The sequence below is a fragment of the Notothenia coriiceps genome, unplaced genomic scaffold (assembly GCF_000735185.1).
Source record: "Notothenia coriiceps isolate Sejong01 unplaced genomic scaffold, NC01 NC01_scaffold00030210, whole genome shotgun sequence".
NCBI lineage: Eukaryota > Metazoa > Chordata > Actinopteri > Perciformes > Nototheniidae > Notothenia > Notothenia coriiceps.
In genome coordinates, this window is record NW_011362911.1 from 385,713 (window position 1) to 402,985 (window position 17,273).

Below are 17,273 nucleotides of genomic sequence, written 5' to 3' on the forward strand. Positions count from 1 at the left end.
ACACTACTATGCGTATGTTTCTTTTGACTAACTTTAACTACCGTTCGTCTCTATTGTTCATTAAATATATGTGCAAAGTTTTGTTCTGCTCCCAATTTAGCCCCAACATGTCTTTAACTACTTTGCCGTGACTGTTAAATCTTTGTCCCGACCACACAAACCTCCACAGGTGAAACACAACTCTCAGACCGGACTGTCTGCGAGCATCAAGGGAACATCGGTTTTCAAAAGGTATCCATTCAGTCGGATCTCTTTGAATACCAGCCTCTGATACAGTGGATCTGCTTTGGTCGTTGTCTCGTGATGGACATGTTGGCAGCAGATGACGGCTGCTCAGTTCGACATGAGGAGACCAAAAGACTGCAGCTCTCTGTTAGCAAACAATGGGCGGGTTTCTGTTTCAGCAAAGTGAAAGAGCAGAGTGAGAAAGGTGATCTTCATGTCCCAGAACGGACTCGCAGAAATGGGAAATCTGATGGGGCAAATCTAGTTTTCCACCCTAATATTTAGGATATTTAATATTACACTATAAGATCTAAACCAGGGGTGTCCAAACTAAGGCCCGGGGGCCAAATGCGGCCTGCGGACCATTTTGAATCGGCCCTCACCAAATTCAAAAAGTATAACGGAATATGGCCCACAAATGAAACTTGTGCTTGTCTTATATTGTACTTCTTAAATATATATATTACACAGTAGTTTTCATGTGTTATTAATAAGACCACTTTTCAAATAAATTCAGTCAAGTAAAGTTGGAAACATTTTCCAACCTATCTTAGTTGATAAGAAAAAAGCCCAATGACTTATTTACAAAACAAGCTTGAAATACACCCTTCATATTTCCTCTCATGATAAGCAATCTGAGGCTTCGGTTTTAACGGATGAGCTGCCAACACTCACGAGCATCATTTACCTACATTTGATTGATTTTGCTAACTTATAACTGAACTTATGACTGAGGCAGTATACCTCTAGTGAGTGGCCCAGCCCTTCGTATATTTGTCTGTATGTGGCCCTCGTGAAAAGAGCATCACTGTGCAGCTCTGTGATTGGCAGAGAGACGGGGGATGCTTGAGTGACACACTCAGCACCCTATACAGGGTCACTACAGTATGAACGCCGCCTTCATGGAACCTGAAACAAAGATGGAAGTGGGTGAGATCAAGTTATCAATTGACCATTTATCTTGATGTTGCCAATTGCCAAAAATGTGATATTTAAAAGCTAATTAAAATTATGTTAGCCTTGTAAACTGTCACAGCTATAACACTGTATCTAATGTAGCTCCCAGAGTGATGGCAGGACTCTGGGAATAGGGGTTGTTAGGAGTGGGCGGGCCCCCCTTGTTGGAGGAAACTCCGGTGAGGGGTGTTCGCCATATGCTCTCCGGGATCCGAGGGGAAAGGGCTCAGAGGATAAAAGTGAGCGCGGCAGCGACGGCCCTCCATCAGTGTGTTCAAAGCCTCCATATGAAAATGACTGTGTACAAGACTTCTGCCGAGGCCAAATTTAGATCAAAGGCAACCCCGGGCCGGAGGGGAGCAGANTTATATTTATAAATAAAAATACATGAATGGTAATAATACATTTGCCATCTATTGAGTATTACAACATTCATGGACACTTTTTTATTAAAAGAAAAACATCCAACAGAGATATGGCTGGATAGAATAACTGCATGTTATTACTTAAACATAGCAACATGTCTCCTTCCCTACTATGCAGAAAGTGAAACATATATTCCACTCGCTCACATTTGTAGCAATATGTCAGAGCTCGCGTTGGGACATGGCTTGCCAAGCTCCGCAGATAGGAAATATGAGGACAGTGATTTTATTGAACAGCTCATTTAGCATTCACGTGTAGTACCTTTAGCCCAGGTTTCTAATGGTCTCTATCCCCCAGGATTTATCAGATGATGTATGAAAATGCAAATATTTCAGCAGGATGTGCACCCAGCTGTCTCTGCATGGAGACAGATTTGATAGAATAGCAGCAAAAAACTGTGGCTCAAGAGGGGAGCCTTTAGCTGGGTTTAAGCACTGAACTGTTGGGCAACCATTCATTTGGAGGGGTGTGCATATGGCTGCCATAACACTGTCATAACAATGTCAGGACAACTGACAAGGGCATAAATTCAGCTTTATAAACGTTAAGAAAGAGTCATTTGGTTAATAAGGTTATTTTCATTTCGTCGATTTCTCTGTGACCGATCTGTTATGACATTCGGATGTTTAAGTCTATCATAGCAGGCTTTACTAACAAATATAATACAGTGTTACACGTTATTGTGATTGTGTCAGTGCATTTTTTTAATGACTTTAATTAATTAACTGTGAAAGCTTTTTAGATGTATAAAAACATGATTGTGAAATGTATCAACAGTGGTACTACAGTGTAATAAAATAACACGTTTTTTCCCTCTTGAATATTGATTGAAGTAGGTTGGAATGTAATGCCTAAAATAAGGAGTGATTAAAGGATGCAGACTTGAGCCTAGTTTACTGTTTAGTGTCTTTAGACTGCTTTTATGACATGGGACAGACCTGTGTGCACTTCCTCAGACTGCTCACTGACCTACTGTACCACTGGGAAGGAATAAAGATTTCGTGTGGGTTTAGGAAAGACATGTATTTACCACTGTTAAACATCTGGCTAGCATGTGTTTCAAACAACCTCCAGAGATAGATTTCAATCTGCATGTAACTCTTTTTTGTTGCACTGTATACATGTATTCTTAGTGTAATCTAAACCTGCAGACATGTATAAGAAGGTTTATGCTTAATTTTCTTGGTGTTAAAGTATATTTTCATCTCCACATGCATGGTATTACACACTATAGATGCCACTGTGGGAAATATTTACCGTCAGTTTGTAAACTGGTGACACCTACATTGAGTTAATATCTGTCCATGACCCTCAGATTGCTTACTTTCATATTTAACGTTGAACTATTTTGACTGTGCTGCTGCTGCTGTTCAGAGCAGTCACTTTCAGTCTAGCAAATGTTCTCTGACTAAACATTGAACACAAATGTTTCTTACAAATTATAGTTTTTGATTTGAGCAATGCGGGCGATGATAATCTTTCAGAAAATGAACTAAATGCGTGTATGCCGAACGCTGGGAAAACGCCGGTAACAACTCCTTCTGGGGAAAGCCCAACACTCCCATTCAGAAACAGTGAATACATCAACAAAAGTAACAATAAATGGCTCATCCACATTTTGAATCTATATTCATCTATTTAATTACATCTCTATGTCTCCAGAATCTCCGACCAACTGGTGGAGTATTTGGTCCATAGCTATCCATTGGCTGTGTAATGTTGGCTGCACACACATATGAGAAATGAAAACACTCAGCCAATCCCATTAGGACTGAACTCCTCCAGGGCATTGCCCCCTATCAGACAATTAGTTACCAATGGCTCCTAATGGGTTTACCACAATGTATCATCTGGCACCATCCTACACTGGCTGCCAACCACAGCTCTAACCTGAAATAAACCACACCATCCTTTGGACAGTTAAAACTGATGGTGGAAAAACTCCTGAGCCTTATCAGGTGCTGCAAAGTGCCTTCAGGAAGTGTTGCTGTGTAATGTGTGGAAGTCCGGTGTCAGCTCCAGTCTCTTCATCAGCAGATGTCTGCAGGATCCCTGCCAAGCAGACCTCCACAAGTGTTTTTCCATTTCATGTCAATGTTACTGTACAGAGCAGCAGCACTGTAGTTGTGCTCCTTCTGTTATTTGACCAACGTCTCTGCTTTTGAAGGCCCACCAATGTAATAGCCTTTGTTTCAGGCCAGTGGTGCATATCACCATATTACAGCAGTTTGAGTTAGTGTCTATGGCTTTCCATTGTATTATTTGTGTTAGCTTTCAGCATTGGCAGTGCAATATCGTTGACACAGCCAACTTACTCTGTATGACACAGCTCAAAAAGAATATATTTAATATATTCCTGAGAGGTAATTTGACACAGTAAGAGGGAAAATACACTTTGAGCCCAGTGCTTGACCCAATTGCAGAGGTTCCCACGGTTCTCAATAGCTGTCTGATAAATGAGAGCACATCGTGGGAGGTATATTAATCACCAACGCGTAGTATTGCAACACCAGGACACACAATCCTCCTTTGCTTTCAAACTGAGCCCACCTGGCTAGTTTTTACAGGATTAAGGGTCAGCCTTTAGTAACACAAGGCAGAGGTTTTTTTTATTGATGCAGTGCTCAAAGGATGAGTGTAGATTTGTGTCTGTGTGTGTGTGCTCGCTCGTCTTTGTGTTTAAAGTTCAGGCTGCGCCTCAGGTTTGTGAGTTTAAACCTTTTTTCCTTCTTGTGCACTCACTGGCAAAATCCCTTGTAAGATAAACACCTTCCTGCCTGACAGATCCCACACATTCTGTACCACACCTTCAGTTCTTGAAGTGAGACTTTCCTAGGCGAGATGAGTAGTGCGATAGTGTTAAACAGCTCATTTAGCATTCATGTAAAGGACAGTTTACTCTGAAGTTATGCTGCTCTAGGGACAGAACAGATCCACCCACCCCTGGCCAACACTTTCCCATTTGAATACAACACTGCTGTGCTGTTAACAAGGCCGTTTAACTTCTCACCACAGAAACTAATCTATGCTCTCATCATGTTTCATGACTCCTTATATGGTTATGAGCGCTCAGATGCTGACTCCAGCACTGTCAAAACTGACCACTTTCTGTTGCAGTATAAAATGTTCACAGCTGTAAGGGCTGATCTAAAAATAACCCTCTCTTTTTTTCTCCTCCACTTGTTTTGTCAAGTGGGAGGACCTCTTACTTTTTTTCCTCCGATGCCTGAGCATGGCCTCTGAGTTTGGAGCTTGCTCAACTTGATCCGCTTTTTTCATTCCCACCGCTTGCCAATTTTCCTGACAACTGAAGCAGAATGCAGACAGAGGGAGAGAAAGTGGGTTCGGGGCTGACACAAAAGCATGACAGTCCGTCTGTGGCCTTTGTAATGGCTGTGCTCACCCTTTAAGCATCCCCCCCCAGTTCCCCCCCCCNAAATGATATTAAAAAGGTAAACAATAAGGCTCCTCTACGTCAATAAATGCAAGAGATGCAGCATTTTCTCAACAATGTATAATTGACATTTTTCATCTTCCTCAGACGTCACTCATTGGCTGACAGCCCAACGATGATTTGGACTTTATTGATCCCCACAAACACAAGCCACAGCTTTGCTATCATTGCAGTTTCGTTGTGTTTATATCCTACATTTGATATGTAAGCATATAATGCTTCACCGAACACAGGAGGGGGCTTGGCTGTCTACACATAAAGACGGCTCATTTTAATTCTCCCCAAATATTTTGAGGCTGAACCTGAACTTTCAGCTTGGGGGCCCCTAGTGGCCGCGGGGGCCCTATGCATCTGCATAGTCCGCCTATAGGAAGAAATGGCCCTGCAAAACACAAGTACACAAATGTGTTTGCACATATGCACTCACAGACGGGCAAATGATCGGGCACACACACAAACACACAAATAGACTGATTTCCTCGGCTGCCATCTGTCAGTTGTAAAAGGGAGCCTCCGGGGAGTTACAGTAGGCTGCAGACTGTGCCACAGTTGGGTGCTAAAATGAACAGCATAACAGATGCTTGGGTTGCTTTTTAGTTAGTTCCTATACCAAACTCCAAGAGAATACTGCCAGTTTGGCTCCGCACGAGGATGCTTACTGTGCTCCTGTCACGCAATAATGTCACTTATTTAATGACATCCCCGCAAACTGGTGGTAGAAACATCTGTGCTCCGTTTGTGCTTGTCTTTGTGAGTGATGGGATGCAAAGGCTAAAGAAAGTGATGTCAAGACCAACAGAAAATAACCCACCAAGGTTGAGTGCTCAAACTAAATATATTTTCTACCCCAACAAACACTATTTTCTGTCATCTGATTATAATTTGATGTATATATTTACTGTTTATCAGATATATTATATTTTAACAAACTAAATAAATAGAACTGTTGATTTTGATCCATACATAAGATATTTATTATCTTTGAACATTGAATATACAATGATAAAATAACGGATATTCTTTTTGCATCGTTTTGTTAAAAAGAATCATAACAATATTCACACCGAAGGCCACCATTTCCTAAACAAGTGCCAAACCGGCTGCATGGTTATTATCTTTCGGGGGCAGCACAGCAAGCAAATAGAAAATCACAAAATCATGAATGTGTATCAAGTAGCACACCTTTTAGCTAACATTTGCCTTTTCCAACAATATTGATTTGGAGTTATGTTTCTAGTCAGCTGAAAAGAAGTCCAATATTTTGTCTCCTTCCATCTCTGTTTAAGTCTCGACCTCCTGAGGGTGGTGTCTGTTTCTTGAAATGCTAAATACTCGTTAATGTTCGTTGCTCTATGTATGGGCTATGAGTACAGTGGGTTTATACAAGCTTTTTGCTGAAAACAGATGCCTGCAGCTTCTGTGATATTGTTGATGAGATTGCTGAGAGCGAACCAAAACATTTAAAGGTGGAGTAGGTAATTTTGGAGAAACCAGCTCGAGTGCGCTAAAATTTGAAAATACGCAACCGGAACAAATCTGCCACTTCCTTACAGAGCCCCGCCTCCAACACACACAAACGTGCACATGACCAATGAGGGCACGAGATACGTTTGTGCACAGATGGAAGGCTGACAGGCAGGTAGGCCATCCAGTTACTTTAGCCGGGCCGGCTCAGATGATTGGTCGTGCTTTTTACAGCGCCACGGCTTCCACAGATGTATTTATTGTCAAAGCATTTAATGTATTCATTGCTATCGGGATGTTAAGAGCATTCCATGGAATACAACAAAAAGTGTTTCTGAAATAAATTACATACCCCTTTTTGTTGTATTCCATGGAATGCTCTTAACATCCCGATAGCAATGAATACATTAAATGCTTTGACAATAAATANCAACTGGTAAGAGAACATCCATGAAATCTATGTTATGGAAAGAATCACCTTCTCAATGAGGCTTCAGGAAAACACATTTGAAGAAATATGGAAAAAGTGGAGAATTGACATATCCCAAAGACGACCATCCCTTATTTGACTGTGTTTCTATACACCGATTGAATGTATATGTATAGATGTGTATGTATGGTCACATGTATGTGTATTGAATGTATTGAACATTGAATGTTGATATGTATACATATGTACATGTGTAGACATTTGCTATTTCAAACAACCCCTGTGTACTTTTTCGTTTTTATTTTCACTAATTTGATTTGCTATTTCATTTGTCGCTATCGGGTCTCTAAAAATATATGATTTGAAAAACTGTACTTGTACTATAATGTGACCCCAAATAAATAAAGAAGAAAAAAAAAAGAAAAACAGCATAATAGGGGACCTTTAATATCACCACCGTCTCAATGACTGTCTGGGTTCCTAAAATATAACCCGTGTATTACCTGCTGACAGTACAGACAGAAAAGGATGTAACATGATATACTGCAGAGAGATTTTGAAAGAGAATATTATTGTTGACCAAGTTTGATCCCGCTTTGTTGACTGATCCGTCAGATCGGTATGGAATAGCTGAGCCCCCGGGCAGGTGTGCAGGCTACCTGTTTAGATCGTTTATGATTAATAATGGTGCAAAAACATTCGCAAGGAAAGTGTGAAAAACTTTGCCTTTGAGTGACATTGATTATTATACGAATTGTCACTTAGAGATAAAGTGAAGAGTAACTTATGGTCTTTAGAGACTTTTGTTTGGAGAAAAGAAACTGACGAATATGTAATGATGTTCAGCAAATGGCAAATGGCAAAGATCTGAACATAATGGTTCATAATGCGATTTAATACAATAATACAAGCGGCTAATGATAGTCATAATTGCCTCTATTATATCTTGGCTGATTCGATTTTATTCAAATGAAATGCTAAATAATTTATAAAAACTGTATGCAACATCTCCTCCACTTGCTGTTTGTAAATGTATATTGCCTCTCCATGTGGGGTAAATGCATGAATAAGTGCTATTTTTCCTCTAGCAATTTGTAATATTGAAGTGAGGCTTTGGAGCACAAATGAGCTCATTTGTTTCCCATTGCAAAGTAACTCAAACTGCTGCTTACAGAATTCATCTCAGCTTGCCGTGAGTATTTGTGAAGCCATTTGAACTTATTTAGTTGTAGCTATGTGGTCTATTACCGATAACAATTATCGTTATTGCGTTAATAAAGCATCACAATTGAGTCATTATGTATCGGAGATGTTTCTCATTGTACAGTATGTGGGCTGTCCGCTAAGGAGCCTTCTGCATGATTTACTCCAAAGGGCACTCATGGCAATAATGCTGCAATGGACTGAAGACAAATAGACGAATAATGAGACAAATAAATCAATAAATAAGAAATGGGCATGAAATTAGCACATATACGCACAATTAGGGAGACACACACACAAACACTAACACCGGATGAAGTAAATCAGCATTTAGGAGTTGGAGCTGGCAGACTGCCCCCGACCCTTATTCAGCAGTGTGACGTGCAGACTGACAAAGAGAGACAAAAAGAAGCTGTTTAACGTTCATGACTCATGCAATTACGCATCTCTGTCTAATGGGGGCCACCATTATTTGACATGAAAAGAAGGGTGAGACACACCAGGAGCAGAGTTGTCTTTTCAGACATTGTGTCATCCTTTCACACAACACGTCTTTATTTAGAAAACAAAAACACTTTTTCCCCAATGACGGGAAGCATGAAAATCTTAATTGCAGCTTGTTAGCATGAGTGAGCAGTGTCAGGCATGTGTGAGAAAGGGATGAACGACAATTTCAGGTTTTAAACGAGCATAATGTGACGCATAGGATTACAAAGAGAAAGTCAATGAAGGATTTTTCACATATTTCAAATTGAAAGTGATACAAAGTGGAGTGTTGGAGCTAGTTTGCATAAAGGGTATTAAAGTAAAGCAGCAGGGAGCACGTCTTTGTCCCTCTTGCCTGGCCAAATCCTCTGATATGTCACATGTGAAAAGTAGTGTCTATTAATTTGACCGTTTGGGATGATAAAAGGACTGGGGACTGGTTAAAGTGAGGGTTCAGAATATAAATTGGTTGAGAGGAGAGGATGAGGAGCAGAGCGGTTGGTTAGGGAGATAAAGTATTTAAAAAAGCCGAGGAGTTCAGACCTTCAGAGGTGATGGAGGGCTGTGCTGGGTATGATGGGGGTGGTTATGTCACCTACACTGGATTCCTCTCCAAAGGGGAACAAAACATTACTGTGGTCGATTCCTCCTTAGTATTGGCATTCTTATTTTCCTGTCTTTAAAGACTGCTGATAGACTGGGAAACACACCGTCATCTCTCTGTGGTATACATTTGCTTTAAAAATGGCATAGAGACTATTACAGTGTCCGTATTTCATCTTCATCAACATCAGCGCTGTTATCATTATTACCCTCCTCATCATTACCATCAAAGTCGCCTTCAGCTCATTTTGAAATATCTGTGCTAATCTCTCTATATTGTGCCATACTTTCCACGGTGAAGAAATCAGCACATTTCCACTTACAGCTGAACCAATTGGTTAAGGATATAAGCCGCCGCAACTCATTGTTGGTATGTCACAAGGATAACAATACAGTGTTGAATAGTGCCCATGCATGGACCGTGTAAAAGCCTTAAAGGCAAGGTATTGTGCAGGAGTATTAGTCAAGGGCAGCGGATTGTTCCGCTGAAAGGAAAGAGGGAAACAAAGCATTCCTACAACTGGGTCAGCCAGACTCACCCTACCAATAAAAATGAATCACAGTCAGGAGTCACAAAAGAAACCATTCAGAAACATCTATTGAGATGCCCACAATAAGTGCAAGTTCTGAGAATTATTTTTTAGTTAGCCGGTAACTTGAATAGCATCACATATAAGCTCCGGACAAAAGCACCCAACACTACTTTCCTGCCGCTATCTTTCACTGTACATCAAAATAATGACTTTGTCTTGGCATTCAAGCGCTACCATCAAATGGTGGCTTGCAAGAGGATTCACTGGCTCTTGGTTGGTTATATGAACAGATAAACCTCTCATATTTTGATGTAACCCCCCTGCTATGATCTCTTCCCTTCGGACTTCCAGCATCACTGTCCTGCCTCCGAGGAATTGTGGAAGCAATCTGTACAGCCCATAGAGGCCCGAGGAGATCAGGCTGAACAATGCCCCAGTGCTCTCTGTGAGGCCCAGAGAGCTTCGGGTGTGTATGTATAACACTTGATATACAGCAGCCGCCAGCAATGCCTTTGAACTGTCAGAAATGTACATCGCTGTTTGTATTTGTCTGTCTTTTCTCGCCTTTATGTTGACTTCACATTCTCTTCTGAAAGATATTCTGACATTCATTCTGGCCCTGTTCAAGTTGTTTATTTGTCAAAATTATAAACGGGAGAATATGCCGAGGTATTTCATAGGTGTTTTATTTTCAATTCTTATTATTGTGTTTGTCCTCGGGGTGTGGGTAGAAAGGAAGGGCTTTTCGTACATGGCTGCTACCACAGGTCTGGACCGCTTAAAATATTTTTTTCATTTAGACAATCAAATGTACAAGTACTAGAAAATGCGGCGAACGATCTTAAATCACTTCTACGTGCTACTCTAAAACGAATCTGTTCGCTTGAGTGGTTTTTCGCATGAGGTCCATTGTGAGAGATTTCCCCCGCTTATGTGTACCACTGTTTTCACATTCTTTCATCACAGCATGTGGATTCCAGTGGGCCTCTCTGCTTTATTTTTCTTGGATAAAAACACAGGTTTGCTGTTTATCTGTTCTATCAGCATCTGGCACTCATTACGGTGGGATGGGGGTGCAAGCTTGGATTATTAGGATTACTGGTGGATTGGTAGAAGGACGGAACTCATAGCAAGGTTAATAATAGCAAACTCTCCTTTTACCCGCATAACGGCAGATAGGCAGGCCTGCGGGCTTTCCCTACACAACAAACGGCTGAGCCTACCCCCACTTTTGGAATCCATGAGACAAATGTCCCCCCAGCAATCTCCTCTGAAGCTGCTTCGATTACCTGAACGAAGGATAACACACATAAAGGATACACACGAGCATGGAAACACAAAGACATTAGAGGTGTATACAAACCGTATGTTTTTACACAAACATGAAGATGACTCAATTCCCAGAAATCCATTTTTAAAATAGAAACACCTGGCTGTTGTGTAGAGCATGTTTACAGCTTCAACATTTCACTGATGCATTCTTACCATCTTGCTATGCCATCCGCTCTTGTATCCGTGTATCCGGCATGGTGTGTGTTGGTGTTGAGCGTGTACCGTGTTATTCTTCAAGGCAGATATGAAAGGACTGCTAATCCAGAGCGACAGAGGAATAAACACAATCCCTAATCTCATTGATCCCTCACAAAATCATTCAATTATACTCCACCAGCGAGCATGGCACCAGGCACACAGGGAGAGGTGGTAAAGGTAACAATATCTTTCTGTCATTACAGAAGGAGAGAGCTGAAACTCAAAGGAACAGGATAATGTAATACCAGACACACGAGCAGACAGATAGGCAGCTTTATTCAAAAACAGGTCTGCCGTGCTGCTTTATGAGCGTTCAAACAAGCCAGTCCGACAATGTGCTTTATAACCAGTAGCAAGTACATCCTTGGTGGTATCACTGGAGAGGAATGTAGTTACTGTTATCGGTGGGGGGGGAGAGTGGGTGGCAGGGCAAGAGAGGAGTACTGGGGGTGCTCTGTTGGAGGGTAAGCATTTAAAATAAGATCTACGGGGTGATGAGTGTGTAAGAGAGAAGAAAAGAGACAAAGGATGTAAGAGGAGAGGAGATGAGGAATTATTTAGGGAGCTCCACAGATACATGTAGCACTAAGTGACCCAGTTTAACAGCCTAAAGCCTGCTACGTATTATCACAGGGGAAGCCGCTTTTCCTCCTGCAGCTTCAGCATGGAGGGCAGAGGCGCTCTGATATCAGTGTGACAGCTACAGGGTTGCCGTTGCCTGCTCATTGATTTAGGGGTTGTGTTTTTATCTGTTCATTAGAACTTTCTAAGCAGTCGGAGTGCTTGTAGGTTCATGACTTTTCTGCTAGTCACATCAAAGGCTCCGGCAAGGTGGAGATGCTGGGAGCAGTTGGGGGTATACGGGATGTGAAGTTGGAATCAGTTTCATACACAGGCATAAAAAGTCTGAAGAGGCTTTCTTTTACCACCCTCTTACTACATTTCACCTAAAACCAAAAAGTTCTTGGACTGGCAGTGACCTTTTTGAAAATGCAGGTACAAGATCCAGTTCTGCCTCTGGAACTCACTGTCCTCTTTTCCCCCTGTAAAGCAAATGTTAGTTTTAGAAGTTGGTTTGATCAGGCCGACATTCAGTGTGCGGGGCGTGGAACGTGGAGGAGCTAGTTTGATGTATGGCACCAGATGCCCCCTGCCAGATGTTGTACACGCTGACATGCAGGTCTGGCACGAGGCTAGTTTTCAGGGCTGGCCGTGAACTAATTAATCTACTCCCGCCCTGGTTTCACAGAAGGTCACACAAAAAATATGCGAGTTTGTGAATATCTCAATGTCTGTGTATGTGTGTGTGTGTGCGTGTGTGTGCCTGGTACGAAATGCATATCTTAACAAAAGCTTTTGTGTCTGAGAATGCGCCCGTTTTCCGAGCATGGCTCACTATTATTGTTCAATTGTGCGAGCATATGCCTAGTCTCCTCTTTGTGGGAGTATATTATGGCCGGAGAACATGTCTGCCAGTGAGAGGATAAATTGAAACAAGATGTGCTGGCCCCTCACTCCTTTGAAGGTGTTCCACATCATACCTCTGATTCTGTGGAGGGTAGGAGTACTACCATAAAAGGACACTCTGTTTACCTTAACCTGCCAGCGTCTGCTTGCCAGATGTTCCAAAGTTTTTCTTTCATCTCCTCACACGAACCTTATTTTTATTTTTTTTACAGCAAGTTTGTTACTCTACATTTTGCACCGGTGAGAAAGAAGAAAAGTAAACTTTCTCTCGCTGGAGGGAGGAGAGGCTAAATTTGAACATTGTTTCATTTGCTTAGGAAAGCTTGCTGAGATTGAAGGATTGGCTGTAGAGGCTGGAAAGGTCTTTGCTTCAGCCTCTCTGTACTGATGAAGACATTGATACCACAGAGACTAGAGGCTGGGACCTATAAACATGGCCTCAATTAAGTCCTCAGCTTTGGCAAACTCATTTACACATGTCACACTTTCGCTCAAAGTCCCTGTTATTCTAACACAAGTGTTTCCTTTGGATTACTTACTAGCTGATTGCTGATGACTGTTAAAAGCCATTTAAAGTAATTTTGGTGTTATAACGAACAAGGTTGCGAAAGGAAAGTGGACAATGAATGGAAAATAAAGTGTAAATTAAACACACATCGTTTCACCTTAAGTAAGTGGTGCATGAAAATCACTATTTGTTTAGCAAAAGATAAATGTATGATCGTGCAGTATATTAGCCCTCATGTTATGTCTCTTTTGAAAGTTTGCGTGTTGCCTGTTCTAGGGTTAGGGTTAAAACGTTGCAAGATGCTGCTGGTTTATGTTATGATCTGAAACTTGGATAACTAATGCTATAAACAGGAGAATGACATCTTGATTCACATGGATTGTTTTTTAAATGAAGGAACATGTGGTTTGAGGTACTGCACCCTGAATATTTTCCATATTCTCCAAAGACAGAACACTGGCACAACCGAGTAGGAAAAATCTGAGGTTGTTTTTAACGTTGAAAATGCCATCGCAAACACATTCAAGTTCTACTCTTATCAGGTTATTCAAATACTTTCAACACATTTGCTGCAAATGAATGTAATTAAAGAGAAACACACAGAAAATGGTTCTAATGTAATTATTTATAATACATTCTTGACCTTGGACCTCAAATAATTTTTGATTTGGAAGAAAGTCATTGAAATGCAGTGGCAGTTGAGAACACTAATTACGAGGCCCTTAACTTGATACGGAGAGGAAAAAAAGAGTAAGAGTAGAAGGTCGTTCACACTCTGCCTTACTGCCATTGAAGAAAGGGACGGAATAAATCTTAAAAATGGTCTATTAAGACGACTTAAGTAATTGTATAGAATAGCAATAGTACAGTAAAGTGAAACAGGAATGTGTTGATATTGATTGTTAGGTAGCCCTGAGGATAATAAACGAGTTCTCTTCAAGTAGTGAAAATGGACGAAAGCGTAAAACAGAATTAATTTTTTAGCCTCCATCAATAATGCAGTAACATCTTGACAAGTTGGGATGTTTGTGAGGGAAGGTAATGGTAAAATGTTTTTTAATTTGGACATGAATTTGATTGTGTTGTCTGGTTGAAAGGTTCATAGTTTTCTCTTGTTTACAGAGAAGCTACTCCAAAGAAAGGAATGTCTGACTGTGATCATAAATAGCTCTGCTTTGATCTAAAATATAATGATTACAAGCATTTGTTGAAAAAAAACATGTCAGATTTTAGAGGATAATTGGCCACCCAAGTTTGCTTATGACTTTTCACACAGTGCTTCGCTGCTGATTTCTCACCACTTAAGATTTAATACGGTGGGTGGTAAGTCCATCCTAACTAAGCTACTTAAGGGACCGATTTCCCTTGCCAAGGTCAGATGGAGAAAATGTTAATTACCTGAAATTCAGTGCCTGCATGACCATATCCAGAGATTTTTATTAAAATATGTAAATAAAGGCTCTTACGAAATGAAAACAGCACATTTTGACATGGGAGCACTCACAGTATGCAGAGCACGGCTCCACAGCAGAACATGTAAATACTTAGTATATTAACAAATATATCTCAATTCTGTATTTGGTAACACCTCGATCCAAGCAAATGTGCAGACACTAGAAGGTGGAGTCAACACACTGCAGACCACTGATTGGTCAGAAAGGAGCATCACTAGATTTGGAGATAATGTCACGACTGTTTTATATGGTAATTGGCAATTAAGTAAGAGAGTCCTGCCTCTATTGAGGGTGTGGAAAAATGAAATAGAGAAAACACCTGGGAACAACAGTGAGTTGAGCAGAGCCAAACCACGCAGTAGAAATGAAACATTAGTGGCTGCTTAGAATGCCCAGAGCCATAAATCAAGTCGGCAAACCCGCCTGCACTCTTCCTATGCATTTCTCTGCTTTGTTCCTTTGCTACATCCTTTTGCACAACACCTCAAAAACGACTACCTTGGCTACATGAAAAAACAAGTATTCCGATGCTACCTGCAACCCCCCTCTCCCCCTCCTCCTTTTTGCCTGGATAAAAGTGACAGCGTTTTCAAAAGACTGCTTGATTAGGCAGAGTGCAGTATCGCAGGGCCCCGCGGCTGTTGTCAGCCTCGTCTCTGCTCCACTGCCTCTGCTGGTGAGATTTATCCTGTTTGTTTTGGTACAGTAGCAACATGTTTCTTTTTTCTGTGCAGATATGAACCTTCGCTCCCTCGAAAGAAAAACACAATTTTCACATAAAGAAAAGAAAAGAGGCGCTGAAGCGGGAACCTACACTGCTTCCAGGAATGATTCTTCACTGGCAGATACAGTACATAACACATTTAGTGTTTCTTTACTTGCTCTGCTTTGAACGCACCCCCACACCTTTATGTATGTGAGCTCTGTACACTGTAACACCTGCTGTAGGATTATACAGCACAACTGGACCTATGCATCATGCATGCAAACACCCCAGGGGTGAAAAGGTAACAAGAGGTGAATCCCCCAGGGGGGTCTGGGGTTACGCCCCCCCCAGTCATTGAATAAAGAAAGGAAAGTGCATTCAGTGCATCCATGGCAAAGGCACCATTTTTGCATTGAAAGTATAAAGAATAAAACATGTTTCCTTAGTAGGATGCAGCTACTGATGGAGACCTACTGTACATGTATTTAACTTCTTCTTACAAAACCAAAATCTGGTACTTGTTTTTTTAATAAGAGTAATACCGCACTCTTACACACCTGGTGTCAATCAGTAAAGATTGTCAAAGATTGACACAATCTGCTGCTATTCACACTGAACAAAGCCTTTCCCATAAATGAAACAGCTCACACAAATAGGCTATCCACCCGAAAAGCAGTCAATATGCTATGAAATCAAATGTCCTACTAAATAGAATGGTACAAAATAAAAACCTGTGCATTACGAGGAGTCTTTCAATGAAGTCGGATCCCCTTGGCTATATGCCCCTGTAAATGCGAAATACTTTCCTTTATTTCCTCGTCCTGGAGATCGGCATTTCATTGTGATGCCTCTGAATATGTGTCTGCTTGTGAAATGTGTTTGCATCCAAATACCTGCAGACAGGTCTTTCAGCAATGGTGTTTCATTTGCACTCGCCATTGTGTTACTGACTCGCATGCAAATCGGCTTGTTGTGCTACCCTCAGCACATGTTGCTGCTGGCGTACTGCAAACAGTTGTCGTGCGGAGATCAAAAACAGAACAAATAATTCACTCTGCTGTCGATCCCCCGCCCCTCCTCCAGCCGACAGGTTTCCAAGACTGATACATCCAGCTCAAAGTTCTCATGTAAGATTGTGGCACTGGAAGTTATTACATTATTATGTGTCGGTGTGTGTTTGTGAATGTGTTAGATTGTGTCAGGTGTGTTCACACATGCAAGCAAGGTGTGAGTGAATATGCTCGACGTTCGTGTATGCCTTGCCTATGTGCTAGTTTCCCTTATGTACATTCATGTTCACACAGAATATCATTGTCGTATTGTGCTAAGCATATGCACTCTGAATAAAGCAGTATGTTGCACTAAAACATGTTTCCATAGTTATGTTTTCCACCTTCTCCAGTGACAACAAGTGATTAAAACAATGTTTGAATTGTTGAGAGTATTTCTTGTGGAGGCCGTTTATTCCATTCAAAAAAGAAAAACGCACCAGCTAGCAAAGCGTGATATTACTTCGCCCAAGCAGCTTATTTTGATGCAGGAGAAGATAAATGGGTTTGGAAAGGTGTCACTTTCAGTGTACTGGCTGTTTGGAGCAGACTTTATTGGCATTGTCAACCTGCATGGGTACAACTCAACAAGCCGATTATGCTTTCTGTAAAAACACCTCAAACCAAAACCATACACTTTATGTTCCATCAATACATATTAAATTACATTTATATCACAGAGACTAGCTTTAACTGGGAAATGAATGGCTGAAAATAAGGACAAGTCTTATCCCAGAAGGGTAGTGACCCTGCTGACAGTTAATCCACGGGGTTGGAC